The sequence below is a fragment of the Gekko japonicus genome, unplaced genomic scaffold, assembly GCF_001447785.1.
Source record: "Gekko japonicus isolate JY-2015 unplaced genomic scaffold, Gekko_japonicus_V1.1 scaffold156, whole genome shotgun sequence".
Classification (NCBI taxonomy): Eukaryota; Metazoa; Chordata; class Lepidosauria; order Squamata; family Gekkonidae; genus Gekko; species Gekko japonicus.
In genome coordinates, this window is record NW_015166424.1 from 172978 (window position 1) to 188984 (window position 16007).

Genomic DNA, 16007 nt, shown 5'->3' on the forward strand with positions numbered 1-16007 from the left:
TCCTCTACGGGATATGTTTATTTTTACCTGAAATCAGGGCTATTTTTGGGCTGGAACGCATTGAAATGGCGTTCCGGCTGCCTTCCGATTTGGCCATACCCCTTTCCTGCCAGCTCCCTGCACTTAAAGGGAGCCCCTTTAAGTGCAGGGAGTTGGCGGCCCCTGCCCGCCCAATCTTTGAGCGGAGATCGGGCGCGCGGGGCCCTTTCCTGCCGGCTCCCTGCACTTAAAGGGAGACCCTTTCCCTCCCTCCCTCCCTCCCTTCCTCCCTCCCTCCTTCCTTCCCTCCTTCCTTCCTTCGCAGATCTGCGTGTTCCCCCCCATAGCTAGCAATCCAAAAGAGTCCAGTGGTACCTTTAAGATCAAGGTTTATTCAGGTACAAGCTCTCCCTCCTCTGTGAGGGCAGATCTGTGCATTCCCCCTCCCCCCAGCTAGCAATCCAAAAGAGTCCAGTGGTACCTTTAAGATCAAGGTTTATTCAGGTACAAGCTCTCCCTCCTCTGTGAGGGTAGATCTGCGCTGTCAGGGATGTGGCATAATATGCTAATAAGTTTCTGCTGTTGTGTGTGGCCTATTATGCTAATAGATTGCAATGTTAATGGTAATTCAATTACATATCATCAGTAAGCATAGCCAGTACTATGCCATTAGGAGGTTCCAATATGAAAGTCATCAGCCCTTTAAAAATATAAGATATTTTTTAACAATGAAAACATTTCATAAAAATATAAAACTGTCAACAGATATGTTGCTCAAAAATATCAACACAACAGGCTTAATCATTCTTATGCAAATGCTTGTCAACATTCTTGAAAATCAATAATTCCCAAACATTCTCAATGATGAGTTTGGTCTAACAATCCTCTTCAGCAGAGGGAGAGCACTGCCCACAATGGAAGGGGCACAACACAACTGTTAGATTTGTTGAGAAAAAAGAAAGGTAAAAATACTAAAATTGATTACACAACAAAATAGACTAAATGCAACAATTTCTTTTCCACAAAACGTTTCACAAATGATACAGAGAAAAAACTCCACTAGCTGATATAAGATTTTTTTTGGTGTCATGTTATATTACTCTACAATTTTTCATTAAGTTGACTGTAACAACCCAACAATGATACTAATTACAGGGTATATACATCATGGATGCCTTCAGTTCTCATGAAAAATAAAATAGACGAGATCAGCTGCCTGTAGCTGTCCCTACCAACCATTAGATGTCACTACCTTTTCAGGGACACACCACTGAATGCTTTATTTAAAAACACATAGACCTTTGCATAGTTTTGCATGAAATCTAGGGGTACACTAGATAGTGTTCCACTATCATGTTTCTTTCAATGAAGTTTAATACAGAATACCTTCAACTATTCCTCCTTGCAAGGGTTACTTTACAATGGGGCAGTCCAACAGGAACTGTGTTTTTCTGCACAGTTTAGAGTTACTGAAACAGAGCTAGCAAGGGATCTCTCCGAAGCTGCTGAAATAAAAGGACTGTCACAGAGGCTTTAAAAGGTAGCTTGCTCCTACTGATAAGAGGTCACTATGTTATTCTTTTTTTAACTTGTGGTCAGTATTGATCTTACCCATAAGTTACCCTGCAGGATATACGTGGAAGCCTCCAGACTTTCTATGAGTTTCCTCAAGGTTCGCAAAATTATGACAATACAGTTCTAAAACAACACACAACACAGCATAAAACAAAATCAAGACAAAGTAAGCGAACCGGATATTATTCTAAATGCACTTTCCCCCCAAAAGCTCTGTGGGAAAGAATGTCTTTACCTCTCTACAGAAGACTGCCAGGGAGTGGGGGGGGGGGGGGACAGGACGGGACTTTCCAGTGCTACAAAAGAAAAGGCCCTGCTATTTGTGGATGCTAGGAGAAACAATACTAGCTGGCCCCCATTAGATAGGATCATATGGAAGAAGATGGTCATCATAAGATTCCATCAGATTGGAGTACCAAGATAATCAGGATCCACCCTAATCAGGATTTAATGAATTGAAACTAGCACCTTGACCACAGATCAGAAACAAAGGGATAAGCTGCACATATCTCTTAGTACAGTAACATTATGTTGACAAACCTATCAAAGCGTAAATCAGTAGTGGCATTTGAGCCAGCCAAAATGTCTGGATTATCCTCAAGTGCAAGTCAATGCAGACTGCTAAACAATATCATAATTTGAAAGCCAACAAGCATAAACGATAGTAGCCTGGTCTCTATACCCCAGAGAGATGACACAAAATAGCTGGTAGACTATCCAAAGGCGGTAAAAGGCACTCCAGGCCACAATCGCTTTCTAGGAAGCCACTAGCAATAGGTTTGGAAATATCCATATTTTATCAAACTGCCCCTTTGATCATGATTTCTGCTTGGTTTGCATAAACTATTAAAAGCAATTGTGGAATACTGTGTAAAAGAAAGACTAGTCATAACTATGCAAAATAAAAAAAATATGGTGTTTGCTAAATCCTATACTCCCCGGTATATAAATGGTTCATAAATGGACAACCAGTTGAACAGGGGGGGTCACCTTTCAATCAAATTTGAGCTAGAAGGCCCATCTGACTAGTGCTATAGAAAAAGCTAGATTCATCAGTAATAACATTACTCCATTCTTCTTCATCCAAGGTGGCAATAAGGTGCTATTCAGGAATTCAGTTCTAAGGTAGTTGCCCGTAGGGACGAGTAGCCGGGAACGCCGCAGTCCAGGAGCAGTGCGCATCAATGGAGGGTCCATCTGCAGCCCGCTGATGGTCGCCGCTCGCCGGAATGCCAAGACTACGCCGGAGCCACCGAGAACGGAGAGAAGCCTGTCGTCCGGGTGCTGTTAGGCAACCCCTCCCTGCACAATTGTCACCCTAGGTCGGATCTGACTACAATAATGTAGGCCACCTGTAAACCGCTCTGAGACCCAGTAGGGGTCATGAGCGGTATAGAAGTCACATGTAAATAAATATATAAATAAAAATTACTGTATGGAATTGGGGTCTCAATACAGGCGGTGGATGAATCATTTGATCAGCCTCTGTTACAGTTTATCTGCAAGGTTTCTTGTGTACCAAACTGTATTTCAGGTATTGCTCTTAGAGCTGAACTGGCCCAGAATTCATTGGATCTTGGCATTTAAATTAAAGCAAAAATTCTCCAATGCAAGGAAATGGATTTTAAATCTTATTGAGAAAGACCCTTATTGAATCTTATTGAGAAAGACCCTTAGATGGGGCCATGGAAGAATAGATTTGATGACAACAATATGGATATCATAAAACAAATAAAGCCCTCTGAACTTGGATAGAACAAGTACCTTACCGAGGGCACAGAGTGTATGCTCACTAGTGTTCTTTGGAGTTCCCTTCTCTTATGCTATTCTGAGCTACTTAAAGACCTAACAATTCCTCTTTATAGAAGAGCATTTATGCTCGCTCGGTTAAACTCTTTTCCCTCAGCCATACTAGAAGGCCAATTTGCGGGCATAGCACATTCAGACATAGTTTGTAAATGTGGATCTTGTCAATTTGAGTCCTTAGAACATATCTCATTGAAGTGTGAAATCCGGTCTGATTTGAGAGAAAAGTATTTGTCCTCCCTCTTAATAGATGATGTGAATTTACCATCTCAAAAAATCGTCCAGTCTTTCCTTGTAGATGAGGATTGAAAAACTACCTTTAGCAGCCAGTAAATATTTAGCTGTACTGATTGACTGCAAGTGGATTGGACAATCTGCTCAAGACCTTTGAGTCAAAATAACAGTAAGATAATAAGAACCTGCCCCTTTAGAGGGAGTGCAATCTTATCAATAACGTGAATGTCCCCAAGCAGCTAGTCTACTGAGTCCCCACAATCATTAAACCTAACCATATAAACTAAATTTGTTATTCCTGTTTGGTCCTTGAATCTGTTAAACATCTTCATTATGTTGTATGCTAATTTACTGCTTACTCTCTACCTCAATGTATGGACTGGTAATTTCCATTTCATTGTATCTTAAGAAATTTGTGTGCACATGGAAGCTTATACCTTGAATAAAATCCTGTTGGTCTTAAAGGTGCCATTGGACTCAAACTTTGTTCTGTAAACTTAGGTGTTAACAGCTGGCTATCAAAACTAACAAGTGGCACAGTAGACTGTGATAACCATTACCGAAGATACATTTGAAAAAGCTGAAGGCAGCTGTTGGAATTAAGGATCAATACTCCTGTGGCAGTGATGCCACCTGGATCACTTATACACAAGTACCCACAGCAGGTCAAGACAGCTCAAATAAACGTACATATTTTGGGAACTTTCCCAAACTGCTCTCCACACTGGCAACATGCCCTGCTCCGCCACCCTGAGATAAAAGAACTACATCCATATTCTGAGGTAGGTGAAAGGGTGGTTTTTTTGTCATATTTAGTGAAATAGATGACAAACCTGTGTCTAGACAGTACCACTTCAAACTGCAGGTGGAAGATCTTATTACAGAAACCCTACCACAAAAAGGATATTCCTTCCACATAAAATACTAGATACCAAGGGAAAGGCAAGCCTTCAGCTCTTCTCTTTGACAGACTGGGCGCTCCTCCATACAAAAGAACTTTTCACTGAAAGAGAAGAGCTAAAGTCTTGTCTTTCCTCTGTTATCTATTTTTTGCTAATGTGGAGGGAATGTATTTTTATGGTAGAACTTCCACAAGATCACCACCTGCAATCGGAACTGGTAGAGTTTATCCAAATAAATGTAGGAAGAAACTTCAAGCCATTTTGTACCTCCTATCCCAAAATATATATTCTTCATGGTATAGTGCCATGGGGGCGGGGCGGGAAATGTGAGGTCTCTAAAATGTATGCACAGTTTATATTAACAATAGAAGGCCTGAGGGCACTGGAGGGGGGGGGGCACAGTATTGAACAAGTGGGGTAGGGAAGCAACTGCTTCCTCAAGCGTTTGTGTGACTACGCGCTAATATTTCCAGTAGATGGGGGAAAACAGTTAATCCCTTCAGCAGTTGATGGAGCACAAGGAGGTGAGCAGTGAATAAAGCCAAACTGAGGGGAGGAAGCACGTATTATTATTTATTTATTTATTTATTTATTAAGTTCGATTTACTATTCCGCCCTAACCCCTGGGGGTCTCTGGGCGGCTTACAGAAGGTGCGAATCACATTTTTACAGAATCTAACCTAGGGCCACAGACATATAGGGGTGGTGACTACCCTACCAGGCACCCTTTTTCTTGCGGCGGAACTTCAGTCGATGTCTTGTCTTGTTCTTGCGGGAGGTGGTCGGTGGCGTCCTCTCTGGTGCTGGTCTTTGAAGTTCCTTCTTCCGGCTATAGCGATTCCATTTCCGGGCCAGGACCACTCGTACTTCCGCGCATGCCCCACTGCGGCCCTGGCAATAGCAGCCCTGGAGATTCAGGTCTGCTGGCCTAATTCATACCATCAGCACTAGTCATCTCCAAGCCCTTTTAATTCTGTTCCATCCTCTTGCTTCTTGAGGACAGTGACCTATGGAAGAGGTCCCAAAAGGCAGCTCATCCTCCTCTGCCTTCCCTCCATATGGGAGAAGTGTGTGTGTGTTTGGGGGGGGGATCAGGTTCTTAAAGGAGGTGGGAAGTGAATCAAGTTCTTAAAGGAAAGGAACTCAGCCCTGTTCTCTCATCAACCTTCTTTCGTAACAGGTGGGGAAGCACATATTTTTTCTCTCTGAACTTGCAGGGTCATGAAATACCTAAGCTATGCCTCTGGCTCCAACTTGCTCAATACCTGGAAGGAGATCTATTAAATTATAATTCTAGTAAGTCTCAAAACACCGTAAAAGATTGAAGAAGGTTGCACTGCTGTAACTAGGACCATACTGTTGCCAAGTGGGAAGCTTGAGCCCAAAATGAACATAGAAACCATAAGACTGATCTGTCACACAGAGCAGATCTCTCAATGTTAAACATGAAGAAAATGCTCTCCTAATGTTCACTGAACTAGTGCTGAAAAGGTTTAATTAAAACAGAAGGTTGTTGTCTTCATTATTTAAAATACTTTCAATTGAAATCACTTTCCCAGTGTAAAGGCAAATGCATTATAGCATTATACCCATTTCAGCCAGAAAGTCCTTAAAGGTAATCAAAATGCTTGAACTGTGAAGAACAGAAGTTTAATCTCTTAGGGAAACTTACTATGTTTACCAAAAACGCAGAGACCTTCTTTCTAGTAAATTTATTAACAATATGGGAACTATTTACAGCTATTTTGATTCAGCAAGCTACAAATCTAATAAATAGAACATGGGCATGGAACAGGGGTCACTTGGGGTGTGGGGGGGTATTTGTGAATTTCCTGCATTGTCCAGGGGGCTGGACTAGATGACCCTGGAGGTCCCTCCCAACTCTATGATTTTAAAATAAAACGGATCTATTTGCAGGTTATCATTCCACTGGCAATAAGTGTTTGATACAGGAAAAAAGGAAGTCTGTAACATTTTGACTGGAAAACCAAAACAACCTTGATTAGTTTATGATGCAAAGTAGTAATATACACATAAATAAGTGTGCAGCACAGACTTCCTTGGGTATTCTGCAGCAGCTCTACTGCTGAAGAATAAGACACTTTTTTGGCATTATTATCCACTTGTAGTGGATGGAGCTGGCATACGCAGAGTAGGTTAGGAGCGTGGTGGAGCTCATGGACTGAGCCTTCTTGTTTCAAAATTAAGTTGGTGTGTAGTCCTCAAAAGAGTGCCCTTTATTGGCATCCTTTTATCAGCTGCATTTGGTTTGCTAACTCTCTTCTTTCTTAAGATTCAGCTGATCTCCCTACACTGATCCATGGTTTGTAAACTTGCAGTTAGAATACTGTGATGTGTTTTATGTTGGACTGTCCTTGAAGACAACCTGGAAAGTTCAGCTGGTTGAAAATGTGGCAGCCAACCCAGCGGTTCGAAAGGTAAATAAAATGAGTAGATAAATGGGTACCTGCCCTAGGTGGCAGGGGGCACCCACCTCCTGGTTCCGTGCCAGGAGTGTTGGCAGCAGCAACGGAGGTAAAAGACGGCAGTGGCGAAAAACAACAATGGCGGCTGAATTTCGGATGACCAGACCTGACGGAAGGCGGAGCGAACGCAGGACGCGGGACGCAGGCGAAGTGGACGCAGGACGGCGCAGCACGGCTGGAGCCGGAAGGACGTGAGCTGGAAGCTGCAGCCGGAAGAGCATTCGCGCGCAAAAAACACCGAGCCTCCGGAAGAAGGTCACCGGGTAACCGGAAGATGCCAGAGACAACAACAACATTTGGAGCCCGCCGGGAGAAGAGAGAATGCGCTGCCAACAGGGTGCTGATAGGGAGTCCCTCCCCTTGTGAAATGTGGCCCTAGGTAGGTTTAATCACTACTATATAGTAGTAAGTCTGTAAACCGCTATGAGACCCATTAGGGGTTATGGGCGGTATATAAGTCTCATGTAAATAAATAAATAAATTTATGGCCTAGAATTCACATGTCTAAAGGACTGCCTCATTACATATATCCATGGCTGCGGGCAGACAGTATGGCCCCGCCTCTAATTGATCCAGGGTTTTATTTGTAACAGAGAATTGTGATCAGACTCACCCCCTTAGCACTCTTCAAAGCATTTTCACCCATCTTTCAGTGATCAGACGCAGCCAGGGAGTGAGGCTGTCAGCCATTTTTTTAGCTTGTCCTTTGAACATGCCCACAAGCGCTGATGAGTCTGCTGGGATATGTAGTTCATGGGGCTGTTGGCCGTTTTTTAAAAGTTTGTCCTTTGAGCGTGCGGCCTGCTGGGATATGTAGTCCACTGTCATCCTCCCTCTCTAATCTTTTCAATTGACCCCTTCCCCAAAGCAGAGAAAAAAGCTGAAGTACACAGTTTTGAGAAACCCCTGTGGGATAGGGAGAGAGAGGTGTGAAAATGCAGTTATGTGCACATCACTAACTAGTAGTCAGTCAGTCAGTTCACCTTTATTGGCATAAAACAATACCTTAAAAGAGGATTACTATAAAAATAGCCTGTACTTGATTTATTAAAAAATACAATGTCTACCTTGGTCTTTAAGGCAGCCTGCCTGGCATCACATTGTGGAATGGGCTTCCTGATGAAGGGTGTGCTGTCTTTAGAGAAGGCACTGGAAGGCCATTTTATTTACCAGGGCTTTAAATGAGATACACACAGCAGACATCTTTTTTTGGGGGAGGGTATCTGGGATTTTATTTTGCATCTTTTAAAGTGTGTGTTTTAACTGTGATCTATAAGCTGCCTTGAGTCATGGAGAAAAGCAGGATATAAATATTTTAATAGAGTAAATAAAATCCAGATCTTTTAAGATAGTGGGGTGGTGGTGGAGAAAAGGCATTTAATGCTTGAACACATCAGGGAGGGAACAGTCTCTCTCTCTCCCCCCCTCCCCCCAACTTCTAATCACAAACAGATGCCATTCTTTTGTGCCATGTTATTTTTAACCTAACTTGCTGAGGTTGCCACATTAGCATTTCTTTTTTTGCTTGCTGTCCAGAAGGAAAAGGAAAGAAAAAGGACATTGGCTGCAGAAGAATTTACAACACAGTATAGAAAAGCTAGGAATGATTCAAGTACTTTTAATACCATTTCCCATTTAAACAGATGAACATAAACATGATTCAAAAGTGGCTCCCCTCTTTTAGCCCTCCCCTCACCTTCATACGTGCATTTATTCATCCCCCCAAAAATGTACAAAGCAAGTTAAATAAAGAGGAAAATGTAATGGTAATGAAGCAGCAAGCATACAGAATCTTATTTCCGCTCTTCTCTTCCAGCTCAGCAACAAACCTATGCTTCTGAAATGAATTTCGTTGGCAAAGACTTAACTGCAGAAAAAAGGCCGACTGCTGTGCAGACTGATAAGGTTAATGCACAATAAAAAGACTTGCAGGTTCTCAGAGACAGTATCCATAAAAGGAAGGCACTTCAACTGCTGAACAAACAACTTGCCATAAAGACTATTTTGCACAGGGCCACCATCACAGGGAGTCGGCTTCAAATATCCCCATGGTGCCTTCTCCATGCCACCATAGCCATTAGCAAGGCTCACTACATGGTTCTGCCCAAATGTGTGCCAAGTGTCATTACTGGCATCCTACTCAGAGGGACTGGCACTGGCATGGAAACTCCCCATGCCGTGAAGAATCAACAGAGGAGCCCTGACACACGAGAAGGAACTACAAAAAGTGTTGATTCACATCGACTCCATGTCTGTTCAACTACCCAGTTCATTTTTATCCTGTCCTTTCTACAAGGAGCTCAGGGTGACAAACATCATTCTCCTTCCATCATGTTTATCCTCACAACAACCCTGTGAAGCAGTGTGGGCTAAAAGTATGTTACTGGACTGAGGTCACTCAGTGAGCTACAGGATAGTGTGGGTACTCAATCCCAGGTCTCCCATTGTCTCATCTGACACTTAAGACCACAACACATGGGAGGATTATTTAACATGTAGTAGACTGGTCATACCCAGAACATAGGTTCTTCTAAATGGGATTCCAGGCAGCAGTTTTGGTAATAATCCAAAGAGACTCAGAAGGGGAGCATGAAGATGAGGACTGGAAATGACAAGTCACTCAGGACCCAGGATACACAGTTGAAGGTAAGCTGAGCAGAATTTCGAAGACTGAGGGGCGGCTCTTGTTATACAGGTCAGGAATAAGAGAGACCAAGATTTTATCTTCACGAGATTGGAGGGAGGAAGAGATATCCGAGACAGAATGGCTCATAGGGAGGAAAGGAGGAAGTGTGTTCCAGAGGGGCTTTCAAAATTAGGAGATCTGGAAGAAGAAAGTTTTAGGGAGTCACTGGAAACAGCTTCCTTCAGTTACAGGCTGAGATATCCGGAACTCTTTTGTTTGGCTAGACTAACACCAGACTACAGAGTATTGTATTTTGGTTGGATCAAAATTACCCAGAATGGCAGCCATGGTGTAGACCACGTCCAATTGAGTAATTTCTCTAGGCTTTTCGTTTTTTACTACAGCCACATATTTCCACAGCTGAACTAGCAGTCCTCTATATTCCATGATTTATTTATTTTATTTTTTAGATTTATAGCCTACCGCTCTTTTGCAATGCGGGGCTTGGGGCAGCTCACAACATTTTAAAAGATATACAATGGAACACTGTAACATTCTATTATACAAAAGGGGCCCACTGCCATCTCCCTCCTAGTCAACTTTGTCTTGCAGACACCTTGAGATTGAGTATTACCTGGTTCTTTTGGTAAACTGCACTTTAGAAGTTTAGACAAGGACGGGCAAGATTTTTTTTTTTTTTAAGATGGCAGGTAGGGTAGTCATAAACTGAATGCAGAGTGGTCATGGCAACAATTCAATTCAGGGTCCATTCTCTCTTTCACCATCTCCTCTTACTAGGGAAAGTAACAATTATGTCCACTCATGAAATATAGTTTAGACAATGGCTGCATTTGCACTGCTTGAGGAAGGAAGAACATTAACTGAACTTTGCATGGCTGAGGAAACGTTCTTGGCTTAAATTTGCTCTGGTAGTTAGAAGCCCCAGAGGTCCCACACGGAATTCCCATGGGTGCCTAATCTTATGTGTGTGTGTGTGTGTATGTATACACACACACACACACACACATATCCATACACACTCACATGCCATTGGCTGGGTGCTGGGTCCACTCTTCTTGCCAGCCTGGCCATTATTCCCTAAACTACCAAAACGGCTGTCTCTCCTGACGAAGATGCTTCAGGTCCTCCTGCTGGTAGGCTCACTTTCCCTTCAGTGGCTGTTGCTAGGCAACCAAGCTTGGGTCTGTCAGTAAATGGGTGTGTGGGGGGGGAGGCCCTTTGTAGGCCTATTTTGGCCTTTGAGAGAAAACTCATTGGAGCCTGTCCTGACAAGCTCCAGGTTGTGAAATTCCTGGAGATTTCATGGTGGAGTCTATGGAAGCCAGAGTTTGGGGAGGGGAGAGGCCTCAGCTGAATAGAATGCCATAGAGTCCACCCTCAAAAGCAGGTATTTTCTCCAGGGGGGGAGAGATCTGTTGTCTGGAGTTCAGCTGTGATAACCGGCGATCTTCAGGCTCCACCTGGAGGTTGGCTACCCAAGACTTGGCAGTGCCCTCTGGATGACTTGATGACACCTGACTGGCATAACAGCTGGGCCTGGCTGCTTGCTCCTGTTCACCTCCAGCAGCCCCTCTAGAAGAAGAAGAGATTGGATCTCTACCCTGCCCTTCAGTACCCAGAGGAGTCTCAGAGTGGCTTACAATCTCCATTCCTTTCCCCTCTATTGTGTAGTGGGTTGACCGCGTGGCTAGGCCCACTCAGCTCCCATAACATGGTGCACGCTTGACTCTTACACAACTAAGACAAAGACAAATGGCCAGGAGGCCAACTATATACATATCCAGGGGACACCCCTGGATCCCATTGGGAGGTTCGAACTTCCCTCCCCGTTTCTATTGGCTCCCCGTTGGAGAGACCAAGAGACCAGTTCCCATTGTCCACCCAGGGTCAAGCCCTGGGTACTCGCTGGCCCCTGGTGGCGGCCAGCGGACACAACACCCTCCCCACAACAGACACTCTGTGAGCAATGCTCCCTCTAAGCTGTGGAATCTTGTGAACAAAAATTCTACTTTGTGCACTACTGGCATTAAAGTTGTGAGCTAGCGATTTGGCTACTGCATAAATTAGTTTGCTCTGGAGCCATCCTTCCTAAGACAAAAATGTGTGAGCTGGAGGCTAAAAAACTGTGAGCTAGCTCACACTAACTCAGCTTAGAGGGAGGGAGGTGGGGCTGAGAGCTCTCTGAGAACTGCCCTTGAGAGAACAGCTCTGCAAGAACTTATGACTGACCCAAGGTCATACCAGTAGCTGCATGTGGAGGAGTGGGGAATCAAACCTGGTTCTCCCAGGTTAGAGTCCATGCTCTTAACCACTACTCCAACCTGGCTCTCAACTAGGACAGCCAGTGTGGCATAGTAGTTAGCACTTCAGAGCAGGGTCTGCCAGACCCAGGTTCTTGCTGTGGAAGCTGAGTGGGTGATTTCAGACCAGTCACAGACTTTCAGCCTAACCTACCTCATAGGTTTGTTGTGCAGATCAAAAAGGGGAGAGAATTATGTAAGCTGCTTTGATCCCCACTGCAGAGAAAGACTGTACTTTTCCTTCTGAGGAACCACTGTTGCCAATCTCCAGGTGAGGGCTGGAGATCACAGAATTACAACTCCTCTCCAGATGGCAGAGATCAGTTCCCTTGGAGAAAATGGTGGACTCTGTGTCATTATATCCTGCTGAGGTCGCCACAGCAAATTGAGGCTGAGTGCCAAAGCCGGGGCACCAGCCCAGAGCCTCTTTCTAGAGCTCATTGTATTTATTTCCACAATGGGCCTTATTCCTAGTAGTTAACATAATTAACAAGTGGTATAAGAATTGGTTGGCTAACTAGATCCCTTTGCATAATATAGGATGGAGGAGACTCGATTAGAGGATCAGGATTCAGAGAGGAAAGAGCTTTTGTATTGTAAAATAAAAATATATAGGATGCTGCTGTAAAGATAATTCAAACTATGTGGTATCAAAGAAACATGTTTGGGTTCTAATACATATTGTGAAAAAGCAAAGGGGAAATAGCTTAGAAAAGGGTTAGGTTACTCACAGGGCAATCCTAAACTGAGATACACCTTTCTAAGACCACTTACTTCAATGGATTTGGAAGGGTGTAACTGTTTCAGATTGCACTGTTAAACACCAAGGAATTATTCCTGATAAAGAAGAATAGCTGGTCTATCTTTTTTGGAAGTCAGCCTGTGGACACATCTTTTGTTGTAAGTTTTAGACTAAGCACCACTGTTTTAAATATTAAATAGAACGCTGTGTTCATATAAGCAATGAAAAACAACAAATGAAAAATAAATTCACTAAGTGATATGGTGAGAAATAATGAAGATATCATGGGACTTAAAATTTAAAAAGAACAATTTAAACTCCAAGCATTTGCCGATGATTTGGTCTTTATATTGGAAGAACCAACGAAATCGATCATTCATCTAATGAAACAAATACAAGAGTACGGGGCATTCATCTAATGAAACAAATACAAGAGTACGGGGCAATAGCAGGATTAAAGATTAATATTAAGAAAACGAAGATCATAACAAAAGACTGTGACAAGAGTGAAATAAACAAGATTCAACAAATCACAAACATGGAGGTTGTGAACAAAGTAAAATATTTAGGAATTACGATAACTAACAAAAACATACAATTATATGAAAACAATTATAAAGTCCTATTAGAAGAGGTTAAGAAAGACTTACAGAAGTGGCAAGAGCTACATATTTCGTTTATGGGTAGAATTGCCACGATAAAAATGTCTATCCTACCACGCTTCTTGTTTCTAGCACAAACCATCCCAATTCTTAAAAATAACAAACTTTTAGAAGAACTTGACCAAATAACAAGAAAATTTATTTGGCAAGCAAAAGACCAAGGATCAAGCTGAAATTATTACGAGATAAAAAGGAAAGAGGGGGTCTCAGTATTCCGGATTGGCAACTTTACTATAATGCGGCAGCGATGGGGTGGATAAAAGACAGGCTGTTATTAAAAGACGAGAGAATGTTAAAACTAGAAGGTCATATGACCTATACATGGGCTGGCATGCCTATGTATGGTATGACAAAGAACGGATACAGCTCCACTTTCACAATCACATAATAAGAGGTGCATTAATTAAAATCTGGAGAAGTATAAAAGGAAAGTTCTATGATAAAATACCGGGATGGGTCTCACCATTGGATCAATTAAAGTCCAGATTCGCTAAGGATAAAATAAGAGATTTTGAAACAACGATGTCGGAATTAGACAAAATCTGGCTTTCATCATCGGACAAACTAATACAAAAACTATACAGCTTCTTATTGAAGGAAGATATGAAGGACGAAATTATAAAACCAAGTATGAGGCCATGGATGAGAGATCTAGGGCAGGAGATAATGCATGAAAAAGTGGATTAAAATGTGGAATTCAACAAAACTATTAAAAGCCACCACATACAAAGAAAATATCTTTAAAATGTTATATCGCTGGCATTGGACACCAGATAAGATAGCAAAATGTTACAAAAATGCATCGGGCAATTGCTGGAGATGTAAGAAAAATGTGGGTTCTTACTTTCATGTGTGGTGGAGATGTGAGAAAGTAGTAAAATTTTGGAAAATAGTAAAAAAACTAATAGCAGAAATAGTAGAAATAGATCTAAAGTTGGACCCAGAAATATATCTACTTAATATACTACCAGATGGGATTAAATATAATGATGCAGGTGTAATACTCTATATTCTTACCAGCTCTAGAATTTTGTTGGCAAAATGCTGGAAATCGGAACAAATACCAAGTAGAGAGGAGTTAATTACAAGGATTATGGAAATAAAAGAAATGGATAAACTAAATATGATATTGTTAGCAAAAGATGAGAATATGTTTAAAAGAAGATGGCATAAATTAGACAATTGGTTGGAAACAAATGTATAATGATCCTCCAAAGAATAATCTGTATATTCAAATGTTGGTATTGTTGTTGTAGAAAACTTGAAAATAAACGGTTTAAAAAAACATGATAATCAAGATAATTGAGCAGTTTTGTGAAATAGGATGCTGGACTAGATGGACGATGGTGTGTTCCAACATGGCTATTTTTTATAATGTTATAATAAGGTCTACCTTTTTATTCCTTCTGAAGTCATCAAGTCGTTTATTTAAGACAAAAATATAACTAGCAAATAATGCTACCACTGGAACAAACATAATGGAAATGTGGATTCAAATTATGGGAACAGTAGTGTGGTATCCACATAGGCTTGATCCAGCAGTGGCATTAGATTAAAGAGAGTCACCCGAAAGGAAAAGACACAATTTCTAGGATTTTTATTTTTGTGCACAGATTCTTCCAAAATCAATTATGGCCACGGTCACACGGGCAGGAAAATGTGGGGAGGAAGCATGGCTGTTTGCCCCGGGGCAAAATAACGTGCGGTTGCGCGAGCAGACATCCCGTGGAGGTCCCATGGTTAGGGGGGAGGTGCCGATCACAGGACACTCCTTTTTTTTTTGGTAAACAAATTTTTATTTTCTTAGGAACATAACATATAAAAATTAAATCATTCAGTCCATTGTTTACCCCATTCCCTTCCTCCCCTCCCTCCAATGGCTTCCCGCAATGCTTCTCCCCCTTCACACAAATTTCATTATATCATTAATACATCATTTGTTATCATACAACCTCAAGATAACATCATTTGACTTAATATTGATCTAAACATATTAAGTTTTACCCCTCCCTCCAATGTCTTCCCGCAATGCTTCTCCCCCTTCACACAAATTTCATTATATCATTAATACATCATTTGTTATCATACAACCTCAAGATAACATCATTTGACTTAATATTGATCTAAACATATTAAGTTTTACATCCCAGTTCTTTTCCAGATATATTTTAAAGTCATTCCATTCTTGAAAAAACACGTTGTCTTCTTGATTATTCAACTTCTTTGTAATTTTGTCCATTTCTGCCATGAACAGAACTTTTTGTATCCAGTCTTCAATTTCTGGTACCTTCTCAGTTTTCCAAAATTGTGCATAAATCATTCTCGCTGTTGTAATAAGGTACCAGAATAGAGTCCTTTTAGTTGAATTAACTTCTTCCATTTTTAATCCCAAAAGCAGAATTTCAGGCGCTTTCTTGAAAGAGCACTTAAGTATTTTTTGCATTTCTCTATGGACTTTGGTCCAAAAGTCTGTAGCTTTTTCACAAGTCCACCACATATGGTAGAATGAGCCCTCATGCTTCTTACATTTCCAACATTTATTTGACATACTCTGGTTCATATTTGCAATTTTCTTTGGAGTCATATACCACCTATACATCATTTTATAACAATTCTCTCTAACATTGGTACAAGGTGATATCTTAATAGCATTTTTCCACAAATATTCCCAGGT

At 41.7% G+C, this 16007-nt stretch overlaps 1 protein-coding gene across 1 annotated transcript in view; it reads right to left on the reverse strand.

Annotated features, from left to right (window-relative positions):
• PPFIBP2 (PTPRF interacting protein, binding protein 2 (liprin beta 2)) overlaps nt 1-16007 on the reverse strand; it is a 179234-nt gene that overhangs the window by 134628 nt on the left and 28599 nt on the right. The gene's annotated exons all lie outside the window — the stretch shown is intronic.